Source organism: Periplaneta americana, chromosome 12 (genome assembly GCF_040183065.1).
Source record: "Periplaneta americana isolate PAMFEO1 chromosome 12, P.americana_PAMFEO1_priV1, whole genome shotgun sequence".
In the NCBI taxonomy this organism is placed as follows: domain Eukaryota; kingdom Metazoa; phylum Arthropoda; class Insecta; order Blattodea; family Blattidae; genus Periplaneta; species Periplaneta americana.
In genome coordinates, this window is record NC_091128.1 from 7906696 (window position 1) to 7923281 (window position 16586).

The window sequence follows — 16586 nt, forward strand, 5'->3', positions numbered from 1 at the left end:
AATATTTAATATTTTTTACATTATTAATTATTCCTTTTCATTATGATTTTCTGTTTATATTTTGGAATGCTTACGTTAAAAAACAGTGATGTGTCTTTCATGAACTCCTAAGTATTTGATTAAGTATCCTGTGAAGATCATAGTTCGAAAATGTTACGTGTGTGACTATGGAATGACCCATCAGTATTGTTAGTATTGTTACAAATTACAAAACCTGAAACTGTTAGAATGGGATCAGGAGTAGTGACAAAAAATGTAATGTTGTAGGCCTACATCAACATGACTATTTTAATCCAGTTTCTAATAGTTTTTAAGGTTTGAAGGCCTTTTGAGGTAAACAGTATTGAACATGTGAGGGAAGGGCTATTTCTTGGTAATGGATTAGGCCTGTATATTTTATAATATTATTAATTATATATTGTTAAAGTACCTAGTAAATATCGTAATATGTATATTATATAATACTGTAAACGAGACAATATCACTGGCTGCAAACTAGATTATTCTTGTTTTTGTATAATTATACGAACAAGTCTGAAATAAACAAGACTACCATTGGTTAGGTTAGGATAGGATTACTTATATATTGTAATCAGGCTATATGCACAAATTTTCCAATATACTACTATCATAACTAAATAGGTAATGTTAACATTAATTTTCATAAGTTTTTGTGGTGCAAATTAAAATAATTCAAAGTAAAGTATAACAAAACTCCGACAACATTATAATTATGAACGTCAAATTCTCTTATTTTATTTATTTTTCAGTGTTTAGTCCCTTATTTCCCATTGTTCTTTGGATTTATTATTAGTGAAATATCAATTAACGGATAAATTATGTTATACACTCAGTTGATAATATAAATAATATTCACGACAAATATATAAAAACAGAAGAGATAACGAATCATAATTTAGCCCACCGTTAACTTTATAACATGGTCTAAAAATTCTAGGTAGATTGGCTTTGCGCGAGACTCTGCATTGTATTCTATTCAATACAAAGGCGTACTTTATCTTATCTCTCCGCTTCGCCCACGTGACAACTATAATTAGAACTCCCTCGTTCCGAACTTGCCTAGGTCATATAGGCCAATAATATTTATCCATGGTCATCAATTGTCGACAGTACATACCGTTGCTTACGAGAATATCTCGTAAGCAAGAAATAATCGATTTAGACCGACCAGACCGGTTCAGAGTTCGTGTCTCGTGATGGTGTTGGTCATTGTGCCATCTGTTGACGATTATTGAACTACATCAAGCCGGCCTCGACTGCAAACCCTAAAGCCTATATGAAAGAGCTATCTGTTAGTATATATGATCTAGGCTGATATCAACTTTAGAAAGGCCAGGAATTAATATCAAACACTTTTGTTATTCGAAATGTAGTTGGTATATGGAACATCTTTTCATAAACTGTGGACTATAGTTGTGTTATGAAGTCACAACTATAGTCCATTGAATATTTTTTTATTTATTTTAGTTGGTTATTTAACGACGCTGTATCAACTACTAGGTTATTTAGCGTCGATGGGATTGGTGATAGCGAGATGATATCTGGCGAGATGAGGCCGAGGATTCGCCATAGATTGCCTTGCATTCACATTACGGTTGGGGAAAACCTCGGAAAAAACCCAACCAGGTAATCAGCCCAAGCGGGGACCGAACCCGCGCCCGAACGCAACTTCAGACCGGTAGGCAAGTGCCTTAACCGACTGAGCCACGCCGGTGGCTGTCCATTGAATATATCCTAATATAAATCGCTCATGGACTACAGTTGAGGGGATGTTTTGCAACTGTGTCATACAGCAGTCAATAATTTTTAATATAAAATACAGATTTTGCAGAAGACAGTGAGAAAAATTATTTATTTCTTAATTTTAACATAACCGCTGTTTCTTTAAGAAAAATACAATTTGTATCAAATAATGAAATCAATATAAAACCCCCCAAAAAAAATTAAGACAACCATTCTTAATCAAAATCAAACATTCTCAAACAGATAGGTACATAATCAGTTGGTTAATTTTTTGTTTAACTCCATAGACCTTCAAGTTCAGGCACATGGAAAAGCTTCCTTTTCGTACTTCGCTACTTTGGCTTAAAATGATAGATCGTTTAATATCTTTTAAGGATGATTTGAAGTATCTTCGAGTGTCTCTTCAATGTCTGACAAGTTCAATGAAGATTTGATGCAAGGAATATCCATCTTCATTTTTCACGGTAGAACTCTCTACTGCATTCCCCTTGCAAATAACCTTTGTTTCTGCTTGAGCAAATTGCAATTTTGGAGGTAGATGGTAATGCAAAATTTTCAATATCTGCTGCTGAATTACTTTTACTTGACTCAACATCAAGTTTCTTCTTTCTCCTCTTTATGATGTTCCTTGTTCTATTGCTTGATTCGTTGTCATTTCTATATATTTTATGAATGTGTCTGAAACAGCACTTCCTTCTGGGTTTCTGACTTTAGGATCAGAACATGATGGCATATTTCCTAGAACTTCAACTGCACAAAGAGGAAAGATTGCAACTTTCCTGAATCCAACTGCAAATTTGCTTGCGATATTGGAATACAGTAACTTTATTCCAGAGCTTATTTAATAATGGAGGAAATACATTTTTGGAATCTGTTGGCATGCTTCTACCATCTGGTGTCCCTTTTCATTCGTCAAGTATTTGCCGCCAATGGTATTTCAATTTCGAAAACAAGTTCTGTTTAGTGGTTGCATCAGATCGGTCACATTTGGAGACTGCAAAACCTGTGATAATTCATTCTTGTGACGTTCTGAAAAGCATTTTGCCCAACGTCTTCCAGGTAGATTCTTAGAGAATGCTGGTACTTTGCGGTCTTGGCTATCCAGGTACATTTTCACATTACACCTGAAGTAGAATAACGTTATCAGAAATCCCAGATTGGACATGGATATAGCATGTTCAACGAATGCACGAATGCTTTTTTTCTGAAGAAAGAAGAACCATTGTTGATCAGGTGAGTTTAGTTTATTTTCATGCAGTGCTCTCGATTTAGGTATTATAGAACTACGAGGTATTTTGGACTTTTCTGCGGCTTCCCGCTGCGTCAGTACCTTGTTGGTGATATATTTTATACAAAGATCCATACTTCTGTCATCATATAGCTTATAGGACCTTCCTGCCAACTTTCTACGAAAAATTTTATTAGGTGGCACCACCAGAAGCTATAAAAACATTCTGTAATGTAAGAACCGAAACCTGAAGTCGGAACACAACTATGGTCCACAAAAATGATAGGACCATAGTTGAACTCCAAGTACCATTTTTTATTATTCTTCCAATAAATATGAAAATACATATGCAATTGTAAAAATATTCATTAAATGTATGTAAATACTAAATTACCTGTCATATAGACCATCAAGAACACAGAAATTCTTGTTGTGGTAACTGATGGCAGAGAAAGTTTCCAGTGGACGAGGTAACATGCAAAACCTAACTCCACTTGACAGTTGACTAGCGACAAAACATGGCAGACAGGATGCGTTTCATAACCCTCACAATATTACTATATCTATGCTCTATGCTTTAGTATTTAAATAATCACTAACTATCACTAGGAACTGAGATATCACTGTTTTCGTGAGCGCGTGTGTTTGGACCATAGTTGTGTGAAATTACGGTATGTAACGTTGCTTACGGTATGTAAGTCGATATTACGCATTCTGATGTTATTTGTGTATAATTGACCAATGGCGTTCTCTCATGAGTACAAGGCAGCCAACATAAATTCACCAACTTCTGCAAAAGACTATAGGCCAATCTCCATTCTTCCCGTTTTATCCAAAGCCCTGGAACGCATCATTCATAAGCAGTTGTCAGACTACCTAATAGAATTTAATCTTTTAGACCCTTTACAATCAGGATTCAGAAATGGCCATAGCACTTCTACTGTTTTGTTGAATGTTACTGAGGACATACGCGCAGCCATGGATAAACGACAGGCTACTGTACTAGTTTTATTGGACTATAGCAAAGCCTTTGATTCTGTTGACTTCGATCTACTATTGACTAAACTACAAACGCTACACCTTTCTGATAGTGCTATCACCTGGATGTACTCTTACCTTACTGGCCGCCAGCAGCGTGTCATATCTAATAATCGTTTCTCATCCTGGCGTACTGTAGATACAGGAGTTCCTCAAGGATCAGTATTAGGCCCCTTGCTCTTCTCTATTTATATAAATGGAATTTCTAAATCATTTAAGCACTGCAGATATCAAATATATGCAGACGACGTTCAATTGTATATTTCAGCGCGTACTGATGCACTAAATGATAGCATTAATAGTCTTAATGAAGATCTTGATTCCATCTCTTCCTGGTCTCAACAATTTGGGCTTAACCTAAACGCATGTAAATCACAGGCTATTCTGTTCGCGAACCGTAGATTAATTCCTGAAGTCAACGACCTGAATATTCCACCTGTGAAACTGGATAAAACAATCATCCCGTTTAGCTTTACCGTAAAAAATCTCGGAGTGCATTTCGAATCTAATCTTAGTTGGGATACGCATATTAAATATACATGTAAGAAGGCATTCTCTATTCTCCATTCACTAAAAAGATTGTATCATTATCCATCTAAATTAAAACAGACCCTGGTACAGACACTCATTCTACCTCACTTCGATTATTGCGACGTTTTGTTCAGTGATCTCAGAAACTACAGCGTGTTCATAACTTGTGCGTCCGCTTCATGTGTAATGTTCGATACTATGATCATATCTCACCTTCTTTCGAGAAGTTATCATGGCTTAGGTTACATGAGAGGAGAAATCTGCACTCACTTTCTCTCCTATATCGAATTATGCACACTTCATCCCCCTATTATTTATTCGCTCGTATTCATACTCTCTCTCGCTATCATAATATTAATACTCGATCACAACGCGATAACACGCTAGAAATTCCACTTCACACATCATCTCTGTATTCTTCATCTTTCACTGTTGCTACCTCTCGTCACTGGAACTCTCTGCCGCCTGAAGTCAAGGGCTGCCGAACATTGAAATCTTTCAAATCCAAGTTAGAAAATTATCTTATGACGAGTTGCCAAAGTAACTTACTATTATGACAAGTGTTGTATTGCATGTTTCCACGTATTCACATTTTTTTTTATGTTCTAGTGATATTTAACTTATTTTATATATATTTTTTTCATATTTTCCGATAATGGTATATCTCTAATGTGATACGTTGAGCTATATATAAACATAATTTTCCTTACTGTGTATACTTAAAAATATTGTATTCATTGTATGCTCTGTACTGCACTATTGTATTACTACTGGAAGGTCCGGGGTTCGATCCCAGGTGGTGACAGGATTTTTTCTCGTTGCCAAACTTTCAGAACGGCCCCTAGGTTCACTCAGTCTTCTATAAAATTGAGTACCGGGTCTTTCCCGGGGGTAAAAGGCGGTCAGAGCGTGGTGCCGACCACACCACCTCATTCTAGTGCCGAGGTCACGGAAAGCATGGGGCTCTACCTCCATGCCCCCCAAGTGCCTTCATGGCATGTTACGGGGATACCTTTACCTTTACCTTTACCTATTAGTATTATTATTACTATTAGGCCTGTTATTATTATTTTATTTATTATTATTATTAATATTATTATCACCATTATTATTATCATTACTATTCTTATTTATTATTATTATTATTATTATTATTATTATTATCAATAATTGTCTTATTTTTTTATACTTTGTAGGCCTCATTTATTTTTGACCTGCTGTTCACATTTTATTATGCTTTTTTCTTTCTTTCTGTATGTTATATATTATGTCTGATTTCTTCTTACTTGTTGTTTACATTTTATTATTATTATCTTATTCAGTTTTGTGTGTACTTTGTAAATTTGTAGTGTTTCTATAACGCAGTTTTTACTCCTGGTTGAGTGTTAGAGAAGGCCGTATGGCCTTAACTCTGCCAGGTTAAATAAATCATTATTATTATTATTATTATTATTATTATTATTATTATTATTATTATAAACACAGGTTAACCAACTTCGAAATTTCAACTGAAACATTTCATTAGGTACGGTACTATAGATATGCCCATGCATCTTTATTATCACAACCTATTTTAAGTCTACCATAACGTAAAATAATTAGAGAAGAAACATTTGTAATAGAACACAACAGTAGCTATTGAATTGAAGCATGAATATGTAGTGTGTAATACAACAATACAGTAATAAAATATGATTCACTTACGATGGGTATTCAAAGATGCAACTATTGAAAGCCACGTATTCTCCTTCATTTTCTCATCTTTATACGAGGTGCGCCGCTTATCTTAAACGTGAGGTTTTTCTTCAACACTCAATGTTAGAATCTTATCAAATAAAACTTGCTCCATGATGCACAGCCCAGAACAAAATAATGCATAGGTTATGTCACGGTCTTCTTGCTACAAAATATACGACGACGAAATAGCTTTTAGATGGCAATAAAATGAATCTAGTGAGCTGTGATCGGAAACGTGAACGCCAAAGTTGAAACTTAAAGGATGATTCACAATAAACCGGAAACTGAAACGACAACGAGAACGAGAACTGAAATATTGTTAAAATAAATGCATTTAAATGTGGGCATTCTCAATTATCTATTGTGAATGCTCACATTTAAATACATTTATTTTAACATTTCCGTTTTCGTTCTCGTTGTCGTTTCCGTTCCCGTTTCATTGTGAACCAGTCTTAACCAACTCTCCGTTCCCGGGGTTCGGCAAGCGTTTCGTTAATTGTGAATGCTCACATTTAAATGAACACATTTTAACAATTTTACCGTTTTCGTTTTCGTTCCGATTCTCATTTCCGGTTTTTTGTGAACTAGCCTTAAGTCATTAGGGATACCAGCACCTTTCACCATAACAGGGATTGAATCATTTAATAGCACGATTAACCCTCCTTCACATCCATTCTTTGCCCACAAAATGCTTTAAAAATCCATACACCGTAGAAAGCAACATTCGTTTTTAAAAATTACAAATACTATGGCATTCGATAAGTAATGGCAATAATGCTGTAAATCAGTGCTTCTAGCGGTGATCATTGAAATCTTGTACTACATTATAGAGTAGCGACTGTTTCATAGATTTGCAATATTGAAAGTCTCGAAGTAGACATATTTTGCAAATACAGTGGCTGTTTCTGATTTGTAGTAAACAATACAGCCCTAAAGGTACGAACAAAGGTGCTTCATAAAAATCCAAGTTGAAAGAGAAAAACATGCAACTCATTGCTTTAGGGCATTACAAGAAGTGTGTGGGAGAGAAATCCTACCATACTGAACAGGGTGGAAGCGAGGCATTCACTTTCAATCAAGAGTTGACATCCGAAGAGCTTTAGATTGATCAGTGTGAGAGATATCCAGAAATTCTGCTGCTGATGGAGTCCGTTGTCTTCCGAGAATTTGGCAGCGTACAGTATTGTTGACATGGCAGGAGACTATACCGTATTTGAAGTATGTAATGTCAAATGTAATCTGAATAAATTTAGTGTGAAACAGTAACTATGTTGCCATTATTTTCGAATGCAAGAAATCTAACTCTTTAACATCGAAATATGCACCAACGTACAAAATATGCACATATTTAGGGTTTCTCAAAAGTAGGAAATAACTTTAATTCCTCATATTTTCTTCATTTTCTACGGAATCTTAAAAATTCTGGCATGGCATATTATACAAGAATTTGGGATTTCTTGCATCCAGTGGCGTGCAGTGCAATTTTATGTGAGGGAAGGAATAATACAAATTGTTTATATGTATAGTACAAAACTGATAGCAGCCAAGTTGCCTAAATATATTTGAAGACTAAAGCAATTCTCCTCTCTTTAGCAGCAAAATCATCGATGATCTGGGCATAGAAGCCCTCATTACTGCGAATGGTTTCCAGAACACAGTCTAATTTAATCTAACAAATCCACCTCGACCAGGACAGGCGCTCAAAGAAAGAATTATTAATTACACCTTATTACTAAACTCAATATTCTTCAATTTTTCGTTTTTAACAATCTTGGTTCCCTTGTCTATAAACTGCAACATTAATTAAATTTTCTAATATTACCAGTATAGCCTACACAAAATTAGTTTAAGAAAGGTTTATTACGTATCAACATTATCTCCTTAAAACATATTAATTACATTTTCAGTATATTCATTGCCCCATAAGGATATACATGGATATACTTGGACTTCTCCAGATGGATTGGCACATAACCAGACAGATCACATCTTGATAGATAAACGAAGACATACTAGTATAGTAGACATTCGTACCTTCAGGGGGGCAGACTGTAATTCTGACCATTATTTGGTAATTGGTGAACTAAGAGAAAGACTATCAGTAGCCAAGCGAGTAGAGCAACAAGTTAATATTAGAAGATTCAATATTCCGAAATTAAAGGACGAGGAAACTAAGCAAAATTATCAGGTCGAAATTTCAAATAGGTTTGACGTATTAGCAAGTTCCGACGAAGTTGAGGAAAAGTTAGATGTTAATAGCATGTGGGAAAATATTCGAGATAATATCAAAATTGCAGCTGAACAGAGCATAGGTTATTATGAAACTAAGAAAAAGAAACCGTGGTTTGATGAAGATTGTTGCATGGTAGTAGAAAGAAGGAAACAGGCAAAATTGAAATTCTTACAGGATCCAGTTGAGGCGAATAGAGATAATTATTTCAATAAAAGACGGGAAGCAAATCGTATGCTTAGGAATAAAAAGAGAGATTACTTGAAGGAAAAACTGAAGGAGATAGAAACAAATAGTAAAAATAAATACATTAGTGATTTATATAAGGGCATAAAAGAATTCAAGAATGGATATTAGGCAAGGGTAAATGTGATCAAGGATGAGAATGGTAACTTGCTTGCAGACGCTCATTCAATCCTTAACAGATGGAAAAACTATTTTGGACAACTCCTAAATATACATAGGCCAAATATAAATGATCGGGACGAAATTGAAATACAAACTGCTGAGCCATTTATACCCCAACCCACACTTTCTGAAGTCGAAATTGCGATAGAAAATCTGAAAAATTATAAGTCTCCAGGTATCGATCAAATTCCAGCAGAATTAATACAAAAGGGTGGAAGCGCATTATCTAAAGAAATTTATAAGCTTGTACTTGCTATTTGGGAAAAGGAGATTGTACCAGAACAATGGAAGGAGTCCATAATCGTACCTATCTTTAAGAAGGGGGACAAGACTAACTGTAGTAACTTTCGAGGAATATCACTTTTGTTAACGTCGTACAAAATTTTGTCCAATATTCTTTTAAGAAGATTAACTCCATATGTAGATGAAATTATTGGGGATCATCAGTGTGGTTTTAGGCGTAATAGATCAACTATTGATCAGATATTTTATATTCGACAGATAATGGAGAAAAAATGGGAGTATAAGGGTACAGTGAATCAGTTATTCATAGATTTCAAAAAGGCATATGACTCGGTTAAGAGAAAAGTTTTATATGATATTCTTATTGAATTTGGTATTCCCAAGAAACTAGTTCGATTAATTAAAATGTATCTCAGTGAAACTTACAGCAGAGTTCGTATAGGTCAGTTTCTGTCAGATGCGTTTCCAATTCACTGCGGGCTAAAGCAAGGAGATGCACTATCACCTTTACTTTTTAACTTTGCTCTAGAGCAGCGGTTCCCAAAGTGCGCTCCGCGGAGCCCTAAGGGCTCCGCGAATGATTCTCAGGGGCTCCGTCTGCGGAAGTTATGAAGATGACAAAAATTTCTAATTTCATCTAGTCTCTAGCGGGGAAAACGGAAACTACTTCCATCAAGCGAAAAATACTTTCTGAGAAAGTAGTTTGCGTTCTTCTTGCCATATGGAAGCATTAATATTAGATCTACTCGTCACTGGAACTATCACGATCTTTCTTGCTTGCAAAGTACTCAATGATCCTCGAAATTTATATTATTTTTTATATCCTGGAGAGGCAGCGTTTGTTATTAGTGGTACGTGGAATCTACAATCTACTGACTGTTACGTTACCTCAAAAATATATATATATACTGTATATCTGCATGTTAATTTGATAGCAGATGTGTTAGCTAAACTTTCGTTGAACCGGAACTGTGGCTTAAGACGGGCTCCCTAAGACCGAAGAGTCATTAGCCATCAACCAGTGCTCAGTCAAAGGGAGATAACAACAGCTATAACATTACTTTCAAAGAAGATAGTGCGAATTCCTGGGTATTGAGTTCGGAATATGTTGAACATGATCCTGTCTCAGGGTCTACGATGCCTAGTGCAGAGGTATTGAATGTAACAAACGAAAATATTGTGATTTATATTTAATAATAAAACACACATATTAGGTCAATAATACAGTGTTCATTGATTTTATGAAATACATTAAAGGTGAATGTTACAGTTGTATGAACACTAATAAGTAGTGTTCATACAACTGTATCATATCAGCTTTAATGTATTTCATTGCGATTTATATTTGGACATGGGATGCACTGAGTTTGCTGATGAACGTCCACAGTGTGTGATATGTAACAAAGTTTTTCCCAATACTTCTATGTTCCCTGCCAAGCTTAGACGGCATTTCTCAATTCAAAAATTCACAAATAAAACTGCAGACTACTTCGAAGAAAAAGTGACGAACTCTATGCAGTTCAGACAAAATTTTACCTCGTGTAAAAACAAACAAAGAGAAAGCACTGAAAACGTCGTACTTGGTTAGTCATGACCAGACTCTTGGTGGTAAACCTCACCCTTGTAGAAACTCTTATGAAGGTAGTGAAGTGCATGATGAACGAGAAAACTGCAAACTTGATTTCCAGTGTGTCCTTATCAAATAACACTGCATAATCGAATCCAGAATCTATGAAAAGACGTAAAAAATATCATGATTTCCCGTATCAGTTAAACGAAATTTTCGTTACAACTTGACAAATCCACGGTCTTTGCCGGATTAGCTATGTTAATGATGTTTGTGCGGTATGAATTTTCGGGTTCTTTCATGAAATATTTTGTTCTGCAGCCATTGCCATCCTCTACAAGTGGTACTGAAATTTTTTCTTCATTGAAAACTCGATACCGTGGGACAATTGCATTGACGTGTGCACAGACGGCGCAAAGGCCATGGTAGGTCCTGTTGCTGGCGCTGTTACAAGGATCAAGAAAGTTTTAAAAACTGAACAAGTAGTCATTGTGCACTACACCGACACGCCCTCGCAACGAAAAAAAAAATGCCAGCTTTATTAAAGCAGGTACTAGACAACGCCGTCAAAATTATCAACTTTGTTAAGGCACGACCTTCGCAGTGTAGGCTACTTAAAATCCTGTGTGAAGATATGGGTAGTATACATAAGTCAATTTTAGTAATATTACACACAGAAGTGCGATGGTTGTCGCGCGGTAAAGCGTTGTCCCGATTGCATGAACGGAGGTTTCTTCTCTTTTGAACAGGGACGGCTCGCCCATAAGAGCTGCGGAGCTGCAGCACTCCCTGCTTTGTCAAGAAAATAAAACTAATTTTAATTTTAATTTGTAGAATAATTTTTTATAGCCTTTCTTAAGTAAATTGCTTTATATTTCATCTGACCGGGAATATGTACTATTATCTGATGCATAATATTTTTGCGCGTCGACTGTATTGGAATTGACACTGCATTCAAAGTCGTTCTGGGATCTGCAGGGTGGGACAGATCATAGAGAGTGTGTCTTGCATGTTCAGGGGGTAGAGAGGTGAAGGGAAGCAGAGGGAAACTGCCGCTGTTTAAAACCTATATTTCGCTGCAGTGGCTTGCAGAGCCAGGCTACAATGGAAGATCTTTCCTCCCTTCCCACACAGCTATTGTAATGCTGCGTCAAATGGATTCTCTATTCCCTTGAAACTTAATGACAAAATTTTTATTTTCTCTTCACATACTTATTGTTGTAGAATCTTATCGAGTTAATATAACGAAATTAATATCCTCTTTTGCCTTATTATTATATATCCAGCCTCCTTAAATCAAAATGTTTGCGCGAGTAGAATCCTTTTGATATAGCATGTAAAATACGAAAGAGACCTCTTTCCAGTTTAAGAAAATTGTTGACCATAAGTATATCCGAGTGTTGCTTTGGTGTGACATCTTAATACCGTAACTTAACCAGTGCAAATGTGCAAGCATGAGTGTGTGAATTACAGAATATTAATTTTTCTCAACTTTCTCTTGCGGAGAAGATTGAAGTGAAATTTGTATATACCAAAATCTACTGCAGCGCCCCCAATCCACAAGTTCACGAACCGTCACTGCTTTTGAATTACCAGAACAGTTTGCTAGCAGATTATTTGAATGATCAGGAATGGTTGTACAATAGTAATATACGTTACAAGAGCGATATGTTGACGTTTTCATGGTCGAGGAAAAGATTGAAAAAGCGAAACGTAGTTGAGCTTTTTTAATTTCCGAGAACATGAAAACAAACATACCGCTCGTGTATCGTACATTATTTTGTGCGAAGATCGTTTATTACATACCTGAAAGACGAATTTCTAATTAGTTGCAATGAAATCTCCATGTTGGTTTCTGTTCAATGACGGCAACTTCGGAAAACCAAAATATCTTTCTTCAACATTGTTGCTCTAAAATGTTTTCTGTGTTTACTATACTCCAGCAGGCCGTGATATACGTCTGTCTTCCCCCCCCCCCAGTCTATAAATGCGAACTTAAAACAAACGGTAAGGTTATGTAATGATTTATTTTTCATTTTAATATTTTAACAATATTATATATATATATATATACACACACACATATATATACATATATAAAACATATTGCAGTAATAACATCGGCATCTGGAATCTTGTTGATTTTTTCACGGCTTCCTTAATGTTACTTGTATCAGGAATGCAATAAGTTTCGTGGAGTAGTAGGCTTTACTTAATTTTTGCAAATATTTAAAAACAATAATTAACATTGCAATTTAGGTGAAATTGCAGTGGTAAGTTTCCAATTTATAATTATTACTATGTTAAACGTCTCTAAAAATAATATGTTAAAAGCCTAAAGCAGTAAAATGAATGTCGCGCTTAAGCGGTAAGAAGAGGGAAATTGTTATGTGTGTTACGTTGGGAATACTGAATGTGGTATTTCACACTTACCGCGTATTGGTTCTGTGCGGAAAACAAGAAAATACGCACGATCTCGCACAAATTATGTTACTTGGCAGACATGTTTCAAAAATGAATTCAGCACATACATACAACGATGAAAGAGTAATGGAACGAAGAAAAATTCTCTCCGGCGCCGGGTTTTCAGCTCTACGTGGTGATGCTTTATCCACTAAGCCACACCGGATTCCACCCCGGCGTCGGACAGAATCATTTCAGATTAAGTTCCAACTCTTGGGTGGAATCCGGTGTGGCTTAGTGGATAAAGGATCAGCCCGTAGAGCTGAAAACCCGGGTTCAAATCCCGGCGCCGGAGAGAATTTTTCTCCGTTCCATTACTCTTTCATCGTATGATGACGCAGAATATCTGCATGGAAATATCATATGTACTTCGGTACATTAAAATAATACATACATACAAGGTAAACGAAAGACTATATTCGATGCTGATGACGGAATTGTCACACTGAAGAAAAAGATAGCGTTCTACATAGAAAGCGTCGACAATAAGGATCTTACGTTTCTCATTGACTTCAAACTTTATAGAAGAAAATAACATAACAATGAATGTCTCATTCATAGCAATAATGAAAGAACACCTTGTCAATTTGCTTCAAAATATCAATTCATACTTTCCAAGGGACACTCAGGAATCGATTCTAAAGAAATGTGAGTGGATTGTAGATCCTTTTCCAGTGATGTCAAAACCAGCAGCCCTCACTGCTTCAGATATGAGGTCCTTATAGACATGGTTTCGAACAGCCACTGTCAGGCATAATTTAAAAGCAAACCATTTCCTAAATTTTGGGCTAAGTTAGGGGAGAATCTTTCGATATTAAGTTCAAAAGCTAAATTTCTCTCACTGCCTTTTGGTACTGTGTACCTCAGTGAAACGACCTTTTCGAGGTACACGGCTACAAAAACAAAATATCGAACTTGTTTGGACACAGAAGACGATATACGTCTTCAATTGACTTCTATGACACCGGACACTCAGTCGCAAGAAACAGGCATATTCTTCACATTACCTTCTGGTGTACATGTAACATTGTACATTTTTTAAATATCTTAACTACTTGTTAATATCATTTTGTAGATTTAAATAAATTATATCCAGTACTTCTTTACTATTGTTTCCTTTATTCTTTATTAATATATATATATATAATATATATATATTTATATTCACACTTCCGTTTATGTACCGTGTGAAATATGCTTCATAGAACGTAGACAGATAAAACTAAAAAGTAATCATTTCTTGGAGCTCCACGAGAAACTTTTGCTTCAAAAAGGGCTCCGTGGCTGAAAAAGTTTGGGAACCGCTGCTCTAGAGTATGCCATTAGGAAAGTCCAGGATAACAGAGAGGGCTTGGAATTGAACGGGTTACATCAGCTGCTTGTCTATGCGGATGACGTGAATATGTTAGGAGAAAATCCACAAACAATTAGGGAAAACACGGGAATTTTACTGGAAGCAAGTAAAGAGATAGGTTTGGAAGTAAATCCCGAAAAGACGAAGCATATGATTATGTCTCGTGACGAGAATATTGTACGAAAAGGAAATATAAAAATTGGAAATTTATCTTTTGAAGAGGTGGAGAAGTTCAAATATCTTGGAACAACAGTAAGAAATATAAATGATATTCGGGAGGAAATTAAACACAGAATAAATATGGGAAATGCCTGTTATTATTCGGTTGAGCAGCTTTTATCATCCAGTCTGCTATCAAAAAATCTGAAAGTTAGAATTTATAAAACAGTTATATTACCGGTTGTTCTTTATGGTTGTGAAACTTGGACTCTCACTTTGAGAGAGGAACATAGGTTAAGGGTGTTTGAGAATAAGGTGCTTAGGAAAATATTTGGGGCTAAGAGGGATGAAGTTACAGGAGAATGGAGAAAATTACACAACACAGACTGCACGCATTGTATTCTTCACCTGACATAATTAGGAACATTAAATCAAGATGTTTGAGATGGGCAGGACATGTAGCACGTATGGGCGAATCCAAAAATGCATATAGAGTGTTAGTTGGGAGGCCGGAGGGAAAAAGACCTTTGGGAAGGCCGAGACGTAGATGGGAGGATAATATTAAAATGGATTTGAGGGAGGTGGGATATGATGATAGAGACTGGATTAATCTTGCTCAGGATAGGGACAAATGGCGGGCTTATGTGAGGGCGGCAATGAACCTCCGGGTTCCTTAAAAGCCAGTAAGTAAGTAAGTAAGTAAGTATATCCAAAATTAAAATAAAGTACGGTTATTTTGTAGATCTGAATATTTTATAAAATTGATAATAGTGTTCGTTCTCTCAATATTTTAATTTATTCATCTACTGTAATTACTTCTTAAGTAGGCTAATTGAAAAGAGCCCATTTTGAAAACCTGCTTTATAAAAGTATCGCAGATTCTCTTAGTAGGATTGCCAACAGTGCTAATAGTTCATTGTTACATATGCACGTCGTAATAACCAATAACACGTCATGACAGAAACCTTTGCAGTGACTTACCTCATTCTTATGTTCTAAGACGACTTACCTCTTTCTTTTCGTGTGCAGTTTTTTAATATAAATTTTGTACAAGAGACTAACCTCATTTTCAACAAGTAGTTGCTATGGAACGATAAATTAGGCACTGGAGAACACAATGAAAGCAATATATCAATTTCGCAGAAAAGGTGACCTACCTCGCTTTTCCCGTGTGGTCTAAAGCATCCCTCTTTATCTCTACCATCAACGTTTGTGGAAGAATTAACTTAACACCTTCTATAAACGACATTTATTCATACTTAACATGAATAACGAATAGATATGAATAAATAGTCCAATATTCTACCGCAATGTACACGAACTAAACTCTGCAATTTTATTTTATTGTTGCAGGCTCCAAGCTAGTCTCCAGGGCTGCACCGAAATCGACCAGAACATTTAACAACAGATCCTGCTGGAACAGGAAATAACAAATGAAACTCACTCTCTCTGGATGTTTATTAATATCTTACATGATGATTAGAGATGTCTGCATCATCCAACATTACTCACCCAAAGAATATAACATCTGAAATGTCATCTACTGAAACATTTCAAGAACATCAGTTACAACAATACTTTTCCGCCGTGAATAACAAATTAATACATGTAGCCAATTTTCGTACATCAGTGATGTGTTCAATTGTTTCAAACTGGTTGTGATCAAAATGGCTGACACTGTGTGTTAAGTGTTACAATTATTTACTGAAAATGTTGCAGGAATTCACAGCAATGCAATTTTATCATAGACACACTGGCAAATATAACAGACTTTGGACTGTACTGCCAGTTGTCATTCAAAGTGGAGACGTGTCTAGTCTAATGTAGTTAATAGGTAATGGTAGTCTTCTGTACAATTCATTGA